Source organism: Equus caballus, chromosome 2 (assembly GCF_041296265.1).
Source record: "Equus caballus isolate H_3958 breed thoroughbred chromosome 2, TB-T2T, whole genome shotgun sequence".
Lineage (NCBI taxonomy): Eukaryota > Metazoa > Chordata > Mammalia > Perissodactyla > Equidae > Equus > Equus caballus.
In genome coordinates this window covers 103,068,924-103,087,014 of record NC_091685.1, presented here as the reverse complement: position 1 = coordinate 103,087,014, position 18,091 = coordinate 103,068,924, and the positions used below count along the sequence as shown (strand labels likewise).

Sequence of the window (18,091 nt, the reverse complement as noted above, 5' to 3'; positions counted from 1 at the left end):
CTTTAGGGTCCCTTACGCACTGCAGAGAGAAAGAAGGAAGTATATTTCCCCAAACATAGTTCTGGGGTTGGGTCGGTCTATGTGAGACACTTGTGCTAGACTTCGAAGGCGGAAGGGAGATCCTCTCTGGGGCAGGTAGAGACAGACCTTGCATAATAGGTGAGCCTTGAGACTCACACATTCTGGTGCTGCCAGCAGCTGAGAATGGAGGTGAGAGGTCTCGCTGAGAATGCTGAGGTCCACCATTTAGAGACAAGTCAGGCCAATGGCCTGCTTCAATAGCTAACAATATCCTGATGAGATTGATGAAATTTACTGTGGCTTCCAGTTGGTTACCTGTGAATCAACTACTTTTGGAACTTCTTCCCTGACCTGCCTCCCCAAAACCTTCCAACAATGGTTGGGTAAGCCTAACATGGCCTGTAGGAAGGCCTTCCTTCTCAGACATCCTAGAGTAGCTACTGTTTTCCTGACTGAAATACGACTTTTCAACTGAATGGCGAACACCAAGATACATATTAAAATGATATAATGTTCTAAAATCTCTCTTCCAGGATTTGAGAGAAACATATTCTCATTTGTGGCTTTTACTACCTTAGAATCACAGTGATCAATTTAATATCTTCAGGTCCCCATTTCCTCATCTCTCAAATGAGGACATTGGCCAAGAACCTTCCTAGTTCTGTCATTATACAAGTCCAGAATATTAAGACTAATTTGGTTAGAGAGCAGATGACGAAGACTAATATTCGACATTATAAAAATTGTCGGCGTAGTAAGTTTAACAGAATGGGTCATTGTTTTGACACAATACATCACCTTTGCCTTCTAAAGCTAACTTTTTTAAATAAAATATAATTATAAAATACAATGGACACATTCTTTCTACCTTATCAAATCCTTTGTACTTCTCATGTATTTGATTCATTTTGATGATTTCATATCTTTACATTGGCACCAAAAATCTAAGTTGACCTCTCAAGATAAGAAATGATTAGTCAAAATTCCATTTTAATTTCATATCTTGATACTGCTAAACCCTGGAAAGCTTAACACTCTATTATATTTGGTCACATTCCAAATATAACGTCCCATCCAATTGTTTCTTATGTCTGCTGTAACAAATTACCACAAATTTGTGACTTAAAATAACAAGCATTTATTCTCTTGTAGCTTCATAGGTCAGAAGCCTGAATAGGTTTTCCTGGGCTGAAATCAAAGTGCCAGTAGGGCTGCACTCCCTCTGGAGGCCCGAGGGGAGAACCTGTTGCCTTGTCATTTCTACCTTCTGGAGCCAGCAGGGTAGTATTTATACTGTTTTCTGTTGTCAAATGTCTCTCTGTCTCCCTCCAATATGGATCCACTGGGATAATGCTGGATAGTCTCCCCATCACAGGATCTTTAACAACCATATCTGCATAGTCAGTCTTGTCTGCTGTTTGCCTACAGTTTTGCCATATAAGGTAATGTTCACAGGTTCCAATGCTTCGGACCTGGATATCTTTGGGGGCCATTATCCATCATAATACACCAATCTTACACTTATAACTGCAAACTGCTTGGAACTACAGCCATATTTCTCATTCTTCTGAGAGCAAACAATAAAACAAAATAAAGCACAATAAAAGGAAGTCAGGAAAGTAGATAGAATGACAAACTTGAAAACTAAAAGTCTTTTTTTAATAAAGATTGGCACCTGAGCTAACAACTGTTGCCAATCTTTTTTTAATTGCTTTTCCTCCCCAAATCCCCCTAGTACATAGCGGTATATTTTTTAGTTGTGGGTCCTTCTAGCTGTGGCATGTGGGACGCCGCCTCATCATGGCCTGATGAGTGATGCCATGTCCGTGCCCAGGATCTGAACTGGTGAAATCCTGGGCCGCCAAAGCAGAGCATGCGAACTTAACCACTTCGCTTCGCAGCCGGCACAGAAAATTAAAGTCTTTAATTAACCCAAGCAATGGCAGAAAAGAAAGAAAAAAGGAATACAAAACAGAGAGAATAAGTAGAAAATATTTAGAAAGAATAGGTGGAGTTTAAACACAAAAACTAAATTAAATTATATGAAAATGGTCCATACACTCCAATTAAAAGGGAAGACAAAAATTGTCAGAATAAAAAGAATATACAACCACATGTTTCCAAGCGTTACATTCTAAATTTAAATTATAAATATAAACATAGAAAGGTTAAAAGTAAAATTATGGGAAAAGAGATAGCATGCAAAATCTAAACTCAAAATGTTGATGTGGCTCCATTAGCATCATACAAACTAGACTTCAGGAGAAGGAGTATTACCCGAGCTAAAGAGGGTCACTTCATAAAGATAAAATAGTCAATTGAATATCCCTAAATATGTACTAAATAAGAGAGCTTCAAAATGCACGGAAGCAAAATTGACAGCACTAAAATTTAAAAGGATAATTCTCCAATCATAGTGGAGCATTTAATATCCATTTCTTAGTAATTGATAAGGCAAGTAGACAAAAATATAATGATGTAGAAGATTTGGACAACACAATCAACTTAATCTATTAAATATTTAAATAATCTAATTAAATAAATAATCTAGTAAATTAATCTAATTAATATTTATAGAACACTATACAGCTATAAGAAATCCCAGGCCATCAAACAAAGTAAATCTCAAAGTATTAAAATCATACAGGGTATCTACTATGATTCCAACAAAATTAAATTAGAAATCATAAAGATACCAAGTATTTCCCCCAAATATTTGGAAATTAAGCAATATAATCCTAAATAGCCTATTGGTTAAATAATAAATCATAAGGGAAAATAGAAAATATTTCCACCTAAATGAAAGCTAAAGTACAATATATCAAAAATATTAGGGGACAAAACTAAATCTATGCATTTAGGAAAATGTACAGCTTTAAATGCTTATATTATAAAGGAAGGTTTAAAATCTATGAGCTAAGTTTTCAATTTAAGAAGCTGGAAGAGCAAATTAAAGATGTTAAAAGACTATATTAAGAAAGATGAAAGTACAAATTAAACAAATTATTCAGGACAAAGACATGAAATAACAGCAAAAATCAATGAAATGGAAAACAAACAAAAAAATCAATGATAGAAGTTAGTTCTTTAAAATGATTAACAGAATTGATAGACATATAGCAAGACTGATCAAGAAAAATAATATTTCAACAGCAGAAATAAAAGAAGGATAATTACTACATAGTCCATAAATTTAAACATATAATAACAAGTATGAATTTGGTTATGTTGATATTTTGGAAATTAGAAGAAAGGGGCAATTCCTTAAAAAGCATAATTTGCCAAAAGTATCAGAAGAGGAAATAGAAATTTGAATATGCCTATATCATTTTTTAAAAAATGAACTCATAATTAAAAATCTTTCTACAAGAAAGCTCAGATAACTTTACTAGTAAATTCTTTCAAATATTTAAACAAACTCAGTGATCAACTAGAAGAAAATACTCATTTAATCCTGTTGTCAAAACTTTCCAAAGACATTGCTAAAAAAGAAAATTACAGATCAAGATCCTTCACGAATTTAAGTGTAAAATTCTCAAGAAATATTGCAAAGTGAATCCAGTAATACAAAAAAATTAATACAACATTACTTACGGGGTTCAAACCCAGGAATAAAAGGTTGGTTCAATATTTGAAAATCAATTGATGTAAATCACCATATTTAAAAACTCAAGGAAAAAGATGCATCGTCTACACATATGAAGAAAAAACACTTTCCACTTGCCAAAATTAAATATGTCTTCTGGATAAAACCTCTCAGCAAATCAGAAGTAGAAGAGGACTTTCTCTTCATTAACAGTGAAATATTGAATGTATTTCCCCTAAGAAAGGCACTCTTGTCACTTCAGCATGCTCCTCGAGGACTTTGCCTGTGCAAAAATACAATAAAAGAAAGATGATTCATAAAGATTGAAAAAAATAAATGCAACTCTGTTGATTTGCAAGTGATAGTTCACATTGTAAGGAATGAACAATAACAAAAAAAAAACTAGGGGTAAGTGAATGCAGTTGGTAACCACATGTAAGTTCAACAAGATGGGTCTTAAATGTAAAACCTAAAACTAAAAACTTCTAGAATAAAAGCTAGTGGAATACGTTCATAAGCTGCGTCAGTATGTATCCAAATTTCTTAGATAGAACACAAACTGAGCTTATCTAAAAGGAGAAAAGATTTAATTGGACATCATCAACATTAAAAATGCTCTATCCATAAAGATAACCCATTAAGAAAATGAAAGAGAAAACCAATAACTGCAAATATTCCTAATACGTATTTCTAACAAAGAACTTTTATTAAAAACTATATAAAGAACTCTTATTAATAAATAGCAAAGGAAAAACTTTGCAATTTTAAAATGAGCAAACACAAGAGCAGATACAAAACAGATGTGTGACCATTCAGTAAAGAAATGAAAAGGTGTTCAAAGCATATACTTATCAGAAAACTGCAAACTGAATGCATAATGAGACCCTATGTCACACCCTCTAGGGTAGCTAAAATTAAAAGACAACATCAATATTAGTTGGCATGTGTAGCAATTGGAACTCTAATACAATACTAGTGGGTATGTAAAATGATTCAAGTACTTTAAAAACTATTTTTGACAGTTACAAAGTAAAAATATACCTACCTGTGACCAAGTGATCCCACTTTTATGAATTTACCCAAAAGAAGTGAAATGTTTATCTACAAAAATACGTATACAATTACTGCTAATTTTATCTTTATTCATTCAACAAAAAAAACTGGGGAAAAAAAACCAAAATGTCCATAAACAATTGAACGGATAAACAGAATGTGATAAATTCACTTATTAAATTATGGAAAAATAATCAACAATAAAAAGAAATGAATCAACGTCCAAAACATGATGTTCAGCAAAAGTAAAACACGAAAGAGTACATATTGTATTTTTTCATTTGTGTGATGAAGTTATAAATCAATTAACCTAATCTATGGAGAAAAAAACCAGAACAATGGTTGACTCTATTCATGTGTGGTGGTGGGGGTTGACTGGAGAGAAACATGAAGGAACTTTCTGGGATAATTGTTCTAATCTTGATTTGGGTATTCGTTACAGGAAGAAATGGATTTTCAAAACTTATTGAACTCCACACAATACATATTTTTTATGTAAATTTTATTTCAATAGAAAAGAGTTTGGAAGAAAAAAGAACTACACAAAACTGAATTGAACACTTACCATATGACTCAGCAATCCTATTTTTAGGGTTTCTCATGTGAATTGGAAACCTATGTTGACACAAAATCTGTGCACAGTGGTTTTATTTATGCCAGTTTTATTTATAATCACTAAAACCTGGAGACAACCCAAATATACTTCAACAGATGAATGGATAAACAAACTGGATAACATCTGTATAATTGAATGCTACTCAGCAATAAAAAAGAATAAACTATTGATTCATGCAACAATGCGAATAAATCTTAAATGCATTTTGTTAAGTGAAAGAGGCCAGCTCCCAAAGGCTACATATTGTGTGATTTCACTTATATGAGATTCTGGAATAAGCAAAACAATCCAGATAGAAAAATAGATCAATGGTTGTTGGGTAGGGGGTTGGGAGGGTGGAGGGAGAGGTTGTCTACAAGGCACAGCAACAGAAGCATTTGAGGATAACAGAATTGTTCTGTGCAGCACTGTGTGGTGGATACATAGCTATGCGTCTGTCAAAACCCACAGAGTCAACCTTTCTGCTTGCCCATTTAAAAACAAAAATAAAACATGATGTCATGATGTCAGGGGTTCCAACACGGAACGCAGACTGTATAAGAATGAATTTAATTACACTACAAATAAATGATATAACCACATTGAAGGGAGTGAATAAAGGAGCTGACCTACACTTCTGAGGGGATTTACTGTGTAGAAACCTAGCAGATATCACATCATCCAAGTGATCAAGGTCAACATCACCAGTAGAAAACCATGATGATATCACGTTCCCCTTGATATGAAATGCTGAAAATGATAATTCACCTCTGTGGTATTCTTCCCCTAAATTTGCAACCCCAATTGAATGATGAGAAAACTTAAAGACAACCAAAGTTGTGGGACACTCTACAAAATTCTACAAAGTTCCTGAACAGCACCCTTCAGTTTCCAAGTCATGAAAGACAAGGAAACGCTGAGAAACCATCACAGATTGGAGGTGCAAAGGAATCACGATTTCTGAACTTGATGTGGGGCCCCAGACTGAGTCACGGAACAGGAAAAAAAATATTAGTGGAAAAACTGCTGAAATTCAGATAAAGTGTGTAGTTTAGTCAACAATAAAATCCTAATGCTAATCTCTTAGTTTTGACAAATGTGCCGTGGTTATATAAAATGTTAATATTAGGAGAAACTGAACGAAACGTATACAGGAATTCTCTCTACTAACTTTGATATTCTTTTGTAAATCTAAAATTACTTCAAAATTAAAAGTTAAAAAATGAATTTAAAGTCTTTGAGTCTTTGTATATGTTTCAGATATGTGAGAAGCCTGTGGATTATTTGTTCTTCAAAAGTTATAGTGAGTTATGTTGCAGCATAAGCTGGACCATTGTACATATTTTAGAAATGATATTTTTAATAAAAAATCAAATTTTCTGTATGATAAAAAAACAGATATTATAGGTTGACTCCCTATTACTTACCCACATTCTCATTTCCTATCCATTGCTAGACAGTTTTAAAAACGTTACAGCTTTATTGAGATATAATTGATGTATAATTAACTGCACAGAATTAACATGCACTGTTGGGTAAGTTTTGATACATGTATAATCACGGAGTAATCGCCATTATCAGGAAAGTGAACACTCACGTCATCTCCAAACATTTCCTCATATCTCGGGGTAATGGTTTAGCTAATGTATTGCCCTTCTGTCTACAACACTCAAATCCTCCTGGCCTTGACTGGCTGGATACTAGACCTTGAAGTCTTCGTTTATAGTTCCCTCATTCAAAATGTCTTCCTTAATTATTCCCGCATCACAGCCTGTACACCTTACTTTCACTTAGCTTACTACATTATATTATAACTATGTGTCTGTGGCAATTCTCCCCAGATTAGAAGGTGATATTAATGGTGAAAAGAATTTTGTTTCACCATTGTATCCATAAACCTTAGTATAGATTAGCTGCTAAACACATATTCCTCAAATTTTATAATTCCATGTTTGTGTATCCTTTGCAGAAACACATACTATGCTTCTAATTGTTAAAATATTTTGTTTTTAGACAATATCGTTGGAAAAATAAAACTACCATGCTTATTTTGATTCAAGAGGTCTATGAAATAACATGATTGCCTTTTTTAATTAAAAGCCAATGGTGTGTGTATTTAATTATTTTGGTTAATCAAAACATAACATTCTTAAAAACGTGAATGTGTTATGAGTTCAGTGCCTCTACTATTGCAAAACTTTCTTCATTATTTAATGAAATTATTGACTTCCAAATATAGTTGGTATATTTAATTTATTTTGTTATCTATGATTGCTTTATAGTACAATTATGTGTTCTCCATCAGTGACTGAGAACTTTATATATGAATTTATATGAGATTAGATATCATATTTTGGTACATCTCGTGATCATAATTAACATAAATAGACAACTATAGCTATTAAAGTTGCTGATTACTTGGTAATTAATATATCCTAGGCACGCTGCTAAATACTTTATATATAGTATCTTAACTAATTTTTACCAAAAACTTACAAATTAGGCTTTCTTACTCCCTTTTATTGATAAGTAAGCTGAGACTCAGAAAAGAAAGTTGAAAGGAGTGGAAATGATTAAATGTCTTTTAAACTATGGAATAAATTAAATCATTTTAACTCCTACTCACCTCACCAAGTAAACATCCCCAATGTGTGTGACATCCACCAGGCACAGGGGTTCAGACTGTTTGAGTTATATCATACTATAAAATAGTTCCAAAACAATAATTTACCTTTTTGTAGCCCTTTACAATTTTCCATATGCATTGACAAACATTACCACTTCACAACCTCAAGGCAGTTAAGGCAGATTTCTGCCTCGACCATGCAGTTAAGGAAACAGAAGCTCAGCGACTTGAAATGATTACTCAAAGTCACAAGACAAGCCACCCCTCCTGACTAACAGTGGGTATTCTCCCTCTGGCCTTCCTGTTTCTTTAGAAAACAATTAGGTTGTTCTGTTCTCACAGCATTTACACTTATGTTTCCTCTACCAGAAATTATTTTAGTCTACACATTTTCATGGCACACTTCCCTTCCTCATTGTAATCTTGCATTCCAATATATTTACTCATATTAACACCCCTTAAAATCTTACTATTCACAGAAGTTTTATTCATACAAGTTTTTACCTAGAAATTATCATTCATAATAGAATATAACTGAACTCTAGAGCTTGGAACACAACATAGCAAAATTTATCTCTATCTGAAAAATTGGAAATTATAGTAACTAAATATTTTTTCTTCTAATTTATTGATCATTATATGTAGGTTTATTTTTAATTGAAGGAACAATTTAAGAATATCCTGGCTGTTTTCTGCATTTTATGTTATGTTGGTCCATTATGATTATCCATACCAAGACTTTGTGATTATATATTAAAATAAACTTGTAGCTCATACATTAATTGATTCATGATTTTAGTGTGATGTTAAAGTATTAGCTGTCACTGTCATTAAGAAATGTTGGTATATCTAATACTGTTTTTTAAACCTAAAAAATAAATTGTCCTTCTGTTTACTTTTTACCTATTAAATTAATAAGATCTATTAAAATTTGAATTCCCTAAAATCCCCTAAGTATGTAATTTAAAAAATCTGTTGGGGTTCAGCCCAGTGGCATAGTGGTTAAGCTGGGTGAGCTCTGCTTTGGCAGCCAGGGTTTGCAGGTTTGGATCCTGGGTACAGACCTACACCACTCACCAAGCCATGCTGTGGTGGCATCTCACATACAAAATAGAGGAAGATGGGCATAGATGTTAGCTCAGGGCCAATCTTCCTCACACATACACACACAAATATGTTGGGATGTCAATATATCAATCTTGAAAACTTAGATCATAATACCAATATCAACATAAGCGTAATATAATATTTTATTAATTTTTTCTATATATTAATCAGTTGATGGACTTTAATTGAACTAAGTTGTTTATAGCAGTGGCTAAGTGACAAACAAATATTAGATATTTCTTTCCAGAATTATGTGCCTCAATAATTCTCTACTAATTTTGATGAGTTATTTCTCTAGATATTATATGTTGTATCATTTTTGATTAACAACTTCATTAGAATGTCCTTCTGGTGTTTCCACTAGAAATAAATTATATACAGCCTACTGAAAAATAACTATATTGCTCTGCTATATCAATTGATTGTGACACATTAATAGTAACATTAATTCTTATAATGGGAAAGGAATTTTGGGTTAGGTTGAAAAAATATTTGAGTTTTATTTGATATACTTCTTAATAATTTTAATTGTATAACATTTTACAGTTTCAAAAGGCAAATCCAATAGAGTGGATGTAGTCTGTTGTATTATTTCTAATTAGAGATAAAAAACCATTTTGATTATCATGATTTTTAGTTCTTCTTTGAGAAAATGTAGCTTATAACACTTCTGATAACATAATGGAAGTACAAAGTATTTTTATAATTTCCATGTTTTAATTATTTTTGTTTTTCATTTACTTACCTGTACTACCAAATGGCAAAGTTTTAATATGGAAACTAATTCACAATTTACTAGCTTCCTATCAAAAAAATGATTGCTTTGGAAGAGAACAGAAGTAATAAAATCTAGTTAGTTGAAAATTCAGAGAAAATAAATGCTAATTATTTCTTTTTTTCCTTCCCTTAACTTAGCACATAAACAATCTGGGCTTCTGTGTGGCACATGATGACTCTAGGTTCAGGTTGCCCAGGATACTTACAGTTTATGATGCTGCCTTGGTCTGATTGTTTTCTGTCTCCCATTCACTTTCAAGATTGTCCCAGTAATGACAACAAATTCTATGGTCATCCTTTACTTAGGGAAAACTATACAATTGTGGGAAATATTAATAATTATAGGGATTAAGTTATTTGCTCACTCATAAGTATATTTCTAAATTACTAAATTGGATTTCTCAGTTACTAAATTAAATATTGTGGAACACATATATACATAATTATAATCAATGTGAGTAGTACTGCAAATACTGCAATGCAAATATAAAGAATATATAATATTATATATATATAATATATAATATATATTTATATATAATATATAAAGATTTGAGTTATTTCAACATATACTAAATTTTAATTTATGTTTTTCTTTTTATTTTTATTGTGATAAAATATAAATAGCAAAATTTACCATTTTAGCTACTTTTAAGTATCTGGTTCAGTAGTGTTAGGTATTCACATTGCCGTGCTTAATTTACATTCGAAGAATATATCAGTAATGAGTCATCAATACACCCTGAAAATCATAACTTAACAGATCCTAAGCAAAATTACCAAATGGCTAAAGGGTATGTTTAAGGCTCAAATTCTTCTCTGTGCCCTGATTCCAAATTATGGGAACCCTACTTACAGTAGCACACTTTGGTCCCTGGGTGCTAGGAGAGTGAAACAATTCACAGTCTACTGAGCCACTGAAATCCAACCTGCCTGGAACTGTGCCTGGAAACTGTTCAGGTAATAATAATCTATCAGTACTTGGATCAGAATAGTTAAGTGATTTGGCTATAGTCACACAGTGAATAAAATAAAATTTTGAGTTTTTTATGACTCTAAATATCTCACATTTTTATTATCTATATTAGCTTCTTATTAGAAAGCAGGCATCATCAAAGAAATATAATTTTTATGACACACATTATCAAATTTTTCTGTTGAAGATGTGGGCTGCAAAAGACAATTACACCTAAAACTAAATCTCAATAAACAAATGCTCTCAGCAGTGATTGCTTTTGTATTTTGCATTGTAACTAAAGATGCTATTTTTAAAGCACATAATATAGAGCTAGACTCTGCTTGAATTCACACTCTCTCTTTGAAACTATATAGTGTGTGAACTTAGGTAAGCTCCTTAAACTCTTGGAGCCTCAGTTCCCTCATCTGCATGCAGACACAATGATAGTCACTCCTCACCTGAAAATGGAGATTACATTAATGCTTACGGAAACCATGACCTTGTTATGAGGCTCAAACCACTTCTCATTATGTGGTTCTTTGCAGTTAATAACATGATCTTTGGAATCAGACTAGCCAGGTTCAAAATCAAGTTCAAATGCTTCTAAGCTCATCACTTTTAGCATACTGCTCAACTCAGTGCTTTAGCGTCTTCACTTGTAAAAATGGAAATAATTATAGCTCCTATGTTATACGGTTATTGTGAGGATTAAACGAATTATGTATGCTGTTTTAGAACACTGTGTGGCACAGAATTAGTGCTCAAAATGCATTAGTCTTTATTGCGATAACTTTCTTCATTTTTCTAGTTACAATTATTTCCACTGCAATTAAAAACTCACACAATACAGAGGTTTCACTGCAATAAGAATACAGAGCCTATTGATTACAAGGAAGATTAATAGAGTAGAGCTTCACGGGAAGTGACAATCTTCAGGAACCCTGGCCTAGGAGCCCAAGCAGCTACCTCCACCTGGTAGTGGTAAGAGGATCTGAGAAGTTTTCAGTCGGGTGGCTGGGCTTTATTCAGGCCTCCATTCTGTCCAGTCAACCACCACCATCGTCACAAGAACCAAGTCACAGTGTACACAGAGCAACCACTTTGACAGGCTCCTGCCAGAGAAGCTTCTTTAGAAGAGATGCTATGAAGTGTAGTCAATAGAACCCACCCAGGATGCCCATTTTGAAAATAAAGAAACAGCAATGGGCAGATTCAATAGCTGTCAATGCTTCTGCCATTCAGGAGAGGAAAGGAAGGAATCTTAATCCATGTGTTCCAGGCTGCAGAGCCCACAAATTTTCAAAGACTTTTAATTTTCTACAAATAATTCTATGGCTACAAAATTTTTAAATTATAATTGTCTACACTAAAACCTACATTAGACTTCTTTTTAAGGTGCCAACTACTCACAGCTTCCTTCCTGAGGCCCATCCCCAACCCCAGGCTAGGCTCTTCCCTCCCTGAGACCACCAAGATCCAGACAAACAAATTACATTTAGCGAGCTTCCAGGCTAGACTAATCACAGTCCTCTGAGGAGCTAAAAGTCTTCACAAGTTAGGTATTGGCACTGAAATTGAAAGACCGTGCATATTCAAAGCGTGTGTAGAAAGTGCAGTAACCTGAGAAATGGGGTTCCACGGAAAGAGAAGATTGTCTCCTCCACTCCTTCCTCACAGGAGAAAATGTACAGGAAGAAGCAGGGAGAACTGCGAGAGACAGACGGAAAAGCAGCCTCACCTGCTTATATTTCATGGTCTCAGGTCCACCATTCAGACCGGCTGGCTCCTCATTTCCTGTCCTCCAATTCTGGGAGCTCTCTGCACACTGAAGCCCTCACAATGCTAATACTCCACCCTCCTTTTCTTAAGTAGCTCAGAGTCTCCATGCTCTGTAACCAAAAGAGCCTTGACTGGAACAAAGAACACTGAGCTCAGAGAACCTCTCTTGCTATAACATTTCTGCACTTCCTCATGCTCCTAAGAAGAAATGCAGAAACAAACAAACTTGGTGAAACAAATGCCTAGTGCTTAACATATATCTCATGCTGTACATACTTCATATTCTATCAAAGTGATCAAAAATGTTATCAAATGATCTCTGCGAACACTTTTCGTGTAGAACTGTGAATGCATTCAATTGCAATTGTGTTAAACATATTTTGTAATGATTCAGGATATTGACTCATAAATTTGTATTTCTAGTATTATTAAATGTATAACACAGATGAGGCCCTGTATTTCTAAATTTACGATTTTTAACTAAAAGAGAAGAGTATTTAATTCGAGGGAAGAAATATGCTTTGGTCTTAATAATAAACATAATGTCTTTGGTTTATGGAGTGAACTATATTTCTTCCTGTCAGACTATAACAAAATAGTCCCTATTGTTAGCAATACTTCATTATCAATTTTTGAAAATATCTGGGAAATCAAAAAAGGCAATAGAATTGAGGATAAGAATATTCAATTTTGTGCAGGTTAATCTGAATGATTAAATAAAAAAGACAATATGTAGAGTAAAAATTGCTGTAAAATGGCTCCTCTTCTATTTTATTTGCTATGAGATGATGATATTTTAATACTAAATTAAAATATTAGCTTAGATTAAATGTTTTCGGTGTAGTATATTAAACGCAGGGATCAATCTTAAAGTAAATGAACACCTTATTAAAGAACAAAAGATATCTAACTGGATTTTGTATGTATATTAAAGAAATTTAGAGTAAAAAAAATGTTTCATTTTATGGGGGACTGTCATCTATATGTAATATAATTTTCACCGATAAGTGAGGTAGCAAGGTAAGCATAAAAACTCCCAAAGGAAAATCAAGGCATAGGAAGGCATAAATGATGTTCTAAGGTCCTAATAAAAGGCAGTGCATAGACAAAGACCAACCCTCTTAACTCCCATCCAGGATTCGTCTTCTACACTAGGTTCCACAAGGCTCCAGGAGTGTTGCAATCGATTCTAATGACAAGGGGAACTTTGAGGAGAGGAAGTATTTCCCTAAAAATCTAATTCTATTTGTGTGTGTGTTTCATGTGTGTTTCAGCATACTACTTCCCTGTGTTGATAGAGCAGATATTTGATGTAGTTTTGCAAAAAGAGAAGATAATTTGCAAGTCATACATAATATGTTTTGATAGAAATGCTGTTCAAGGGCTTTTTTGAAAAGGCCTTTTCTAGAAACTATACTTGCTTTGGGGCCCCAGTCCAGTTTCTGTATCACAGAACATATAAGGAACATGTAATAATATGTGCTAGATAGTGTGTTGAGAATTATAGGAGATGACAAAGTCAGTATACTCAAAAAGATATAATTTCTTTGGATAAGGCATCAGGAGAAGTAAGTGTGAACTAGATACCTCCAGCACCTAAAAAAATTTCCAGCATATAGTCAGTACTCAATAAATATTTTTTAAATGATAAAAGGACAAAGCTTTTCTTGAATATTCTTAATAACCAGGTAATTATTTTGCTTTTTCCTTTGTGTTGGAAAGAATTTAAAAATTGAGACAAAAAAGAAAAAATAATACAATTCATCTCAATAGATTCCTAGCACCCTTATAAGATTTACAGGAACCATTTCCTGGAACACTTTATTTTTGTTTCTTTTCTATCTTCATAGAGTCAGCAATACATATCTACATTGCCTTGAGATAATCAAGTGCTTTTTAAAATTCCTTATTAGTCAGTCAGATTTATTGCTCATCTTAATTTTATTTATAAACATTAAATTCTATGCTATCTAAACAGACTGCCTTAACATTTGTGAATTATGTGATATTATCTCACTTGTAATAATGAAAATGCATTTTCAGTGATTTAGTATAGAAAATATTTTCCAAGGAAAAAAGGACAGTAGATTGGTTATAATCTGACATCATCACCATCACTCGCAAATGCATGTGTTATGGGTCTATTTGCACATGATGTTTCACTGGGCACTCCTTCAAACACCTTATTCAGTGAATAAATCAGCAGCTACATGACAATAGTCTTCCTGAAAACAATCAAACTTGAAAACAATATTGAAATATACAGTTATGCAAGAAAAATGCTTGCCGTAAAAATTCAGGATATTATGGGAAGTCAATGTAGAAATTCAAGATTAAGTTCAATAAAAAAGCATGCATTATGTTTTGAGAGTGATATTTATCAGAGAGCTCTTCTCTTCTAAAATGCTTTTGCATTTACTAAAAACAAATTTGAGCACAAAGGTAACTTTTTTCCAAAATATTCAATCCATTGAACTCTTCTTTATACAGAGCTCTGAATTTGCATGAGTTCAATGCAAATCTCTCAAGAAACATGTCTTTGTCTAAAGCTCCAGGATTTACCTCCAATTTTTCCTCAAACAAGTCCCTTCTTTAGTCTCTCAGTTCTCTATTTCAATGCGTTAAATAGCAAAATTCAAAACAGAAAGGAAATAGCATGGATTTGTCATGGCGCTAAATACCAGCCCAACTCATTTTCCCTAATCTTAAGAGGAAAAAAGTGTCTGAGAGGACAATACTTTTTCCCCTTCTTACGGTACAATACTTTTTCCAGTTAACTATAAATTAGTAACAGACTTAATCAGACCCTTTTAAAATGTATCTCCTTATTTTCTAACCCAGGTTCCATAAGTATTCATAACTCCTAGGTTCATTATTTTTTTCTGAGAATTGCACAAAACTAAATATTATACAACTGAAAAATGAACCATATCAACTCTGTTTATTATTGATAAAATTTTTACTCCAGAAATATCAATTATTCAAAAATATGTTCAATTATTCAGTAAAAGTTTTTACTCCATAAATATCAATTATTCAAAATTATGCCACATTTTCTAAAGACATGTTAAACTGACACAGTTTTGTCATTAAGGTAATCAAATGTAATAATATCCTACATCAAGGAGACTTCTCTTTTGTGTGATTTTTCACTCACTCACTAAGTAGGAAAGTTTGAAAGCTGACATTCCTGCATCTCTAGTTTCCAGGATCACCAGGACACACATGATGCAAAAAGAGTGGCTCTCACTTCCCCCTTATTTATATAAGGATTCAAAAAGATGTTCTTTCTTTCTGTGGTGAGTGTGGCAGACATCGTTTGTCCCTAGCCAGCAAAGATTTTTCTCCTCTTTATTCCTTACCAGGGGATCACTCCTCAGCATCTTTTCCATCTGGACTTCCACAGAGAGATGGAGCAGGAAGAGAAATGATTTTCTTTCTGATAATAAAAGAGAGGTATTGGGTGCTGGCCCAGTGGCATAGTAGTTAAGTTCACGCCCTCTGCTTTGGCTGCCCTGGTTCACAGGTTCAGATCCCAGGCGCAGACCTACACACCTCTCATCAAGCCGTGCTGTGGCAGTGTCCCAAAAACAAAATGGAGGAAGACAGGCACAGATGTTAGCTCAGGGACAATCTTCGTCAAGCAAAAAGAGGAAGATTGGCAACAGATGTTAGCTAAGAGCCAATTTTCCTCACCACAAAGAAAAAGGTGTGAGAGGAAGATCTTTCTCACTGTTTGCCTTGAGTGTTCATTCACTGAAGAGAAACACAATGGTTGGAGTTGCTGTACCATCCTGTGACCACCTGGGACAGGAAGTCATCTAAAATCTGAAGAATACATATAAAGCATACACAAAAAACAATCTAAGGCAGGCTAATAACATAATGAGTTTTCAAATGAAATATGAAGATAATTAAGGCAAATGCTTAATTTTGACTTTTTTCCCTAGAATTAGTTATATGTGAACTCTGTGTAAATTATTTCCACAAATTCAAGTAAAAGAATTGTTTGAACCAAATTATAACATTAATGTGCTTATGCAAATATTAATATTTATATTAAACATTTCCAAATGTTCTTCATTATTGAAGAACGCTTTGAGAAGAAGAAACTTGCCACCAAGCTTATTGTTATTATTATTTTAGGAAATAGTTACAGGATAAACACTTCACACGTTCCTTTCCTTTCCCCATTTTTCCTTTGACCATTTCCAAATTATAGAAAAGCTGCCTTTGTGAGGAGGGTTAATCCGTTTAAATATATCAAGATACATCACATGGGTTTTAACAGGAAACTCATTTCACTGTGTTGAGAGATCAGCGTGGTGTTCTCACTAAGACATTTGGACAGACGATTATAGCCGTTCAGTCAATGCATGAGTCGCGTCACTGCCAAGTCTTCCTCCCTCCAGTCATGGATTACTGACCTTTGGGCAGCTGCCTATGCAAGAACGAAAAGATGCATGTGTCTCTGTCTGAAACCCTCTGTAGTAATTCTAATTGACTGCAGTGATATCTACTGGTGACAGTGGAGAAAGCTGACAGCTGCAGGTCCTGTGGCTGCAGCCAAAAAGCCACTCTTGTGGAGCTCTGAGATGAGTATATTAAGTACTTTTACTAGCTCAGCTGGTAAAGTTACTTTAGCTCACTTGGCATGAGCACTGGCCTGAGAATAGTAAATCAGCTCTTAAAAGTATCTTCTTGTCATCTGAAATGTAAATGTTCAGTGAGCTAACACTAATCCTCACTTATAAATAGAACTGACCCTCTAGTGCTGTAGTGTCATCAAGAAACTTTTCAAGAAATGAGAGATTTTGCTAACTTTTCTTTTCCTTTGCCTAACCCCATTTGCCCTTCGACACACAATAAGTGGAAATCATAGAACAGCTCAAGATTAGATATCTTAAAGAGGATCACAGGTGAACACTCCAATACATTAGTGTGCCGGACTCACACAGGAAAATGCAGTCAGAAGCTAAACTTTAAATTGTTTGTAGAGAAGAGGAGAGAAAAAATATCTGCTGTCAGACAAGTTGGAGCAAATGAAACATACCGTTAGGGCATCCACAAAGTGCTATTGTTTTTAAGTAGCATATGCTGTCAAACTTTTCCCCAAATCACCTGAAGTTGCTCATGAGGTTCTGTCTTGGATGGCAAAAAGAAATGACAGAAGTTCATCATTTTCAACATACTAGAATTCATCACTGGGAATAAACTTTTCCACTAGATTATAATGATTTAGTCCTGCTTGAGGCTTGACTGAATCTATGTTTACACGTTTACTTTATCGAACAATACATAAAATACTCCAAACACAATCACAAACATCAACAAAGAAATCTGAAGATTCTAAAGTCCTGCTTGTAACATAGACAAATAATTGCTAGAGGCACAAAACTTCAACTTTTCCAGCAAAGAAAGCGTGCAATTAACAGAGAAGCTAATTGAAATTTTTCTTACTTGAAATACTTGACAGAATGGGCTGTGTTTTATTGCCTTTCGTATACCAAATGCCTTGAACATAGGAGAGCAGAAATAGTAGATGCTTGGTAATTCATTGCTAAATTAAAAAATAGATAAATGACATTT

The 18,091-nt window shown here is 33.8% G+C and overlaps 1 long non-coding RNA gene across 1 annotated transcript in view; it reads right to left on the bottom strand.

Annotated features, from left to right (window-relative positions):
* Positions 1-18,091, bottom strand: part of LOC106782865 (uncharacterized) — a 189,409-nt gene that overhangs the window by 64,923 nt on the left and 106,395 nt on the right. The window contains exons 8-9 of the long non-coding RNA XR_011435471.1: positions 17,963-18,062; positions 3,746-3,890 (exon numbers count right to left, since the gene is read on the bottom strand). This is a non-coding gene — a long non-coding RNA (uncharacterized lncRNA). The remainder of the gene's footprint in view (positions 1-3,745; positions 3,891-17,962; positions 18,063-18,091) is intronic.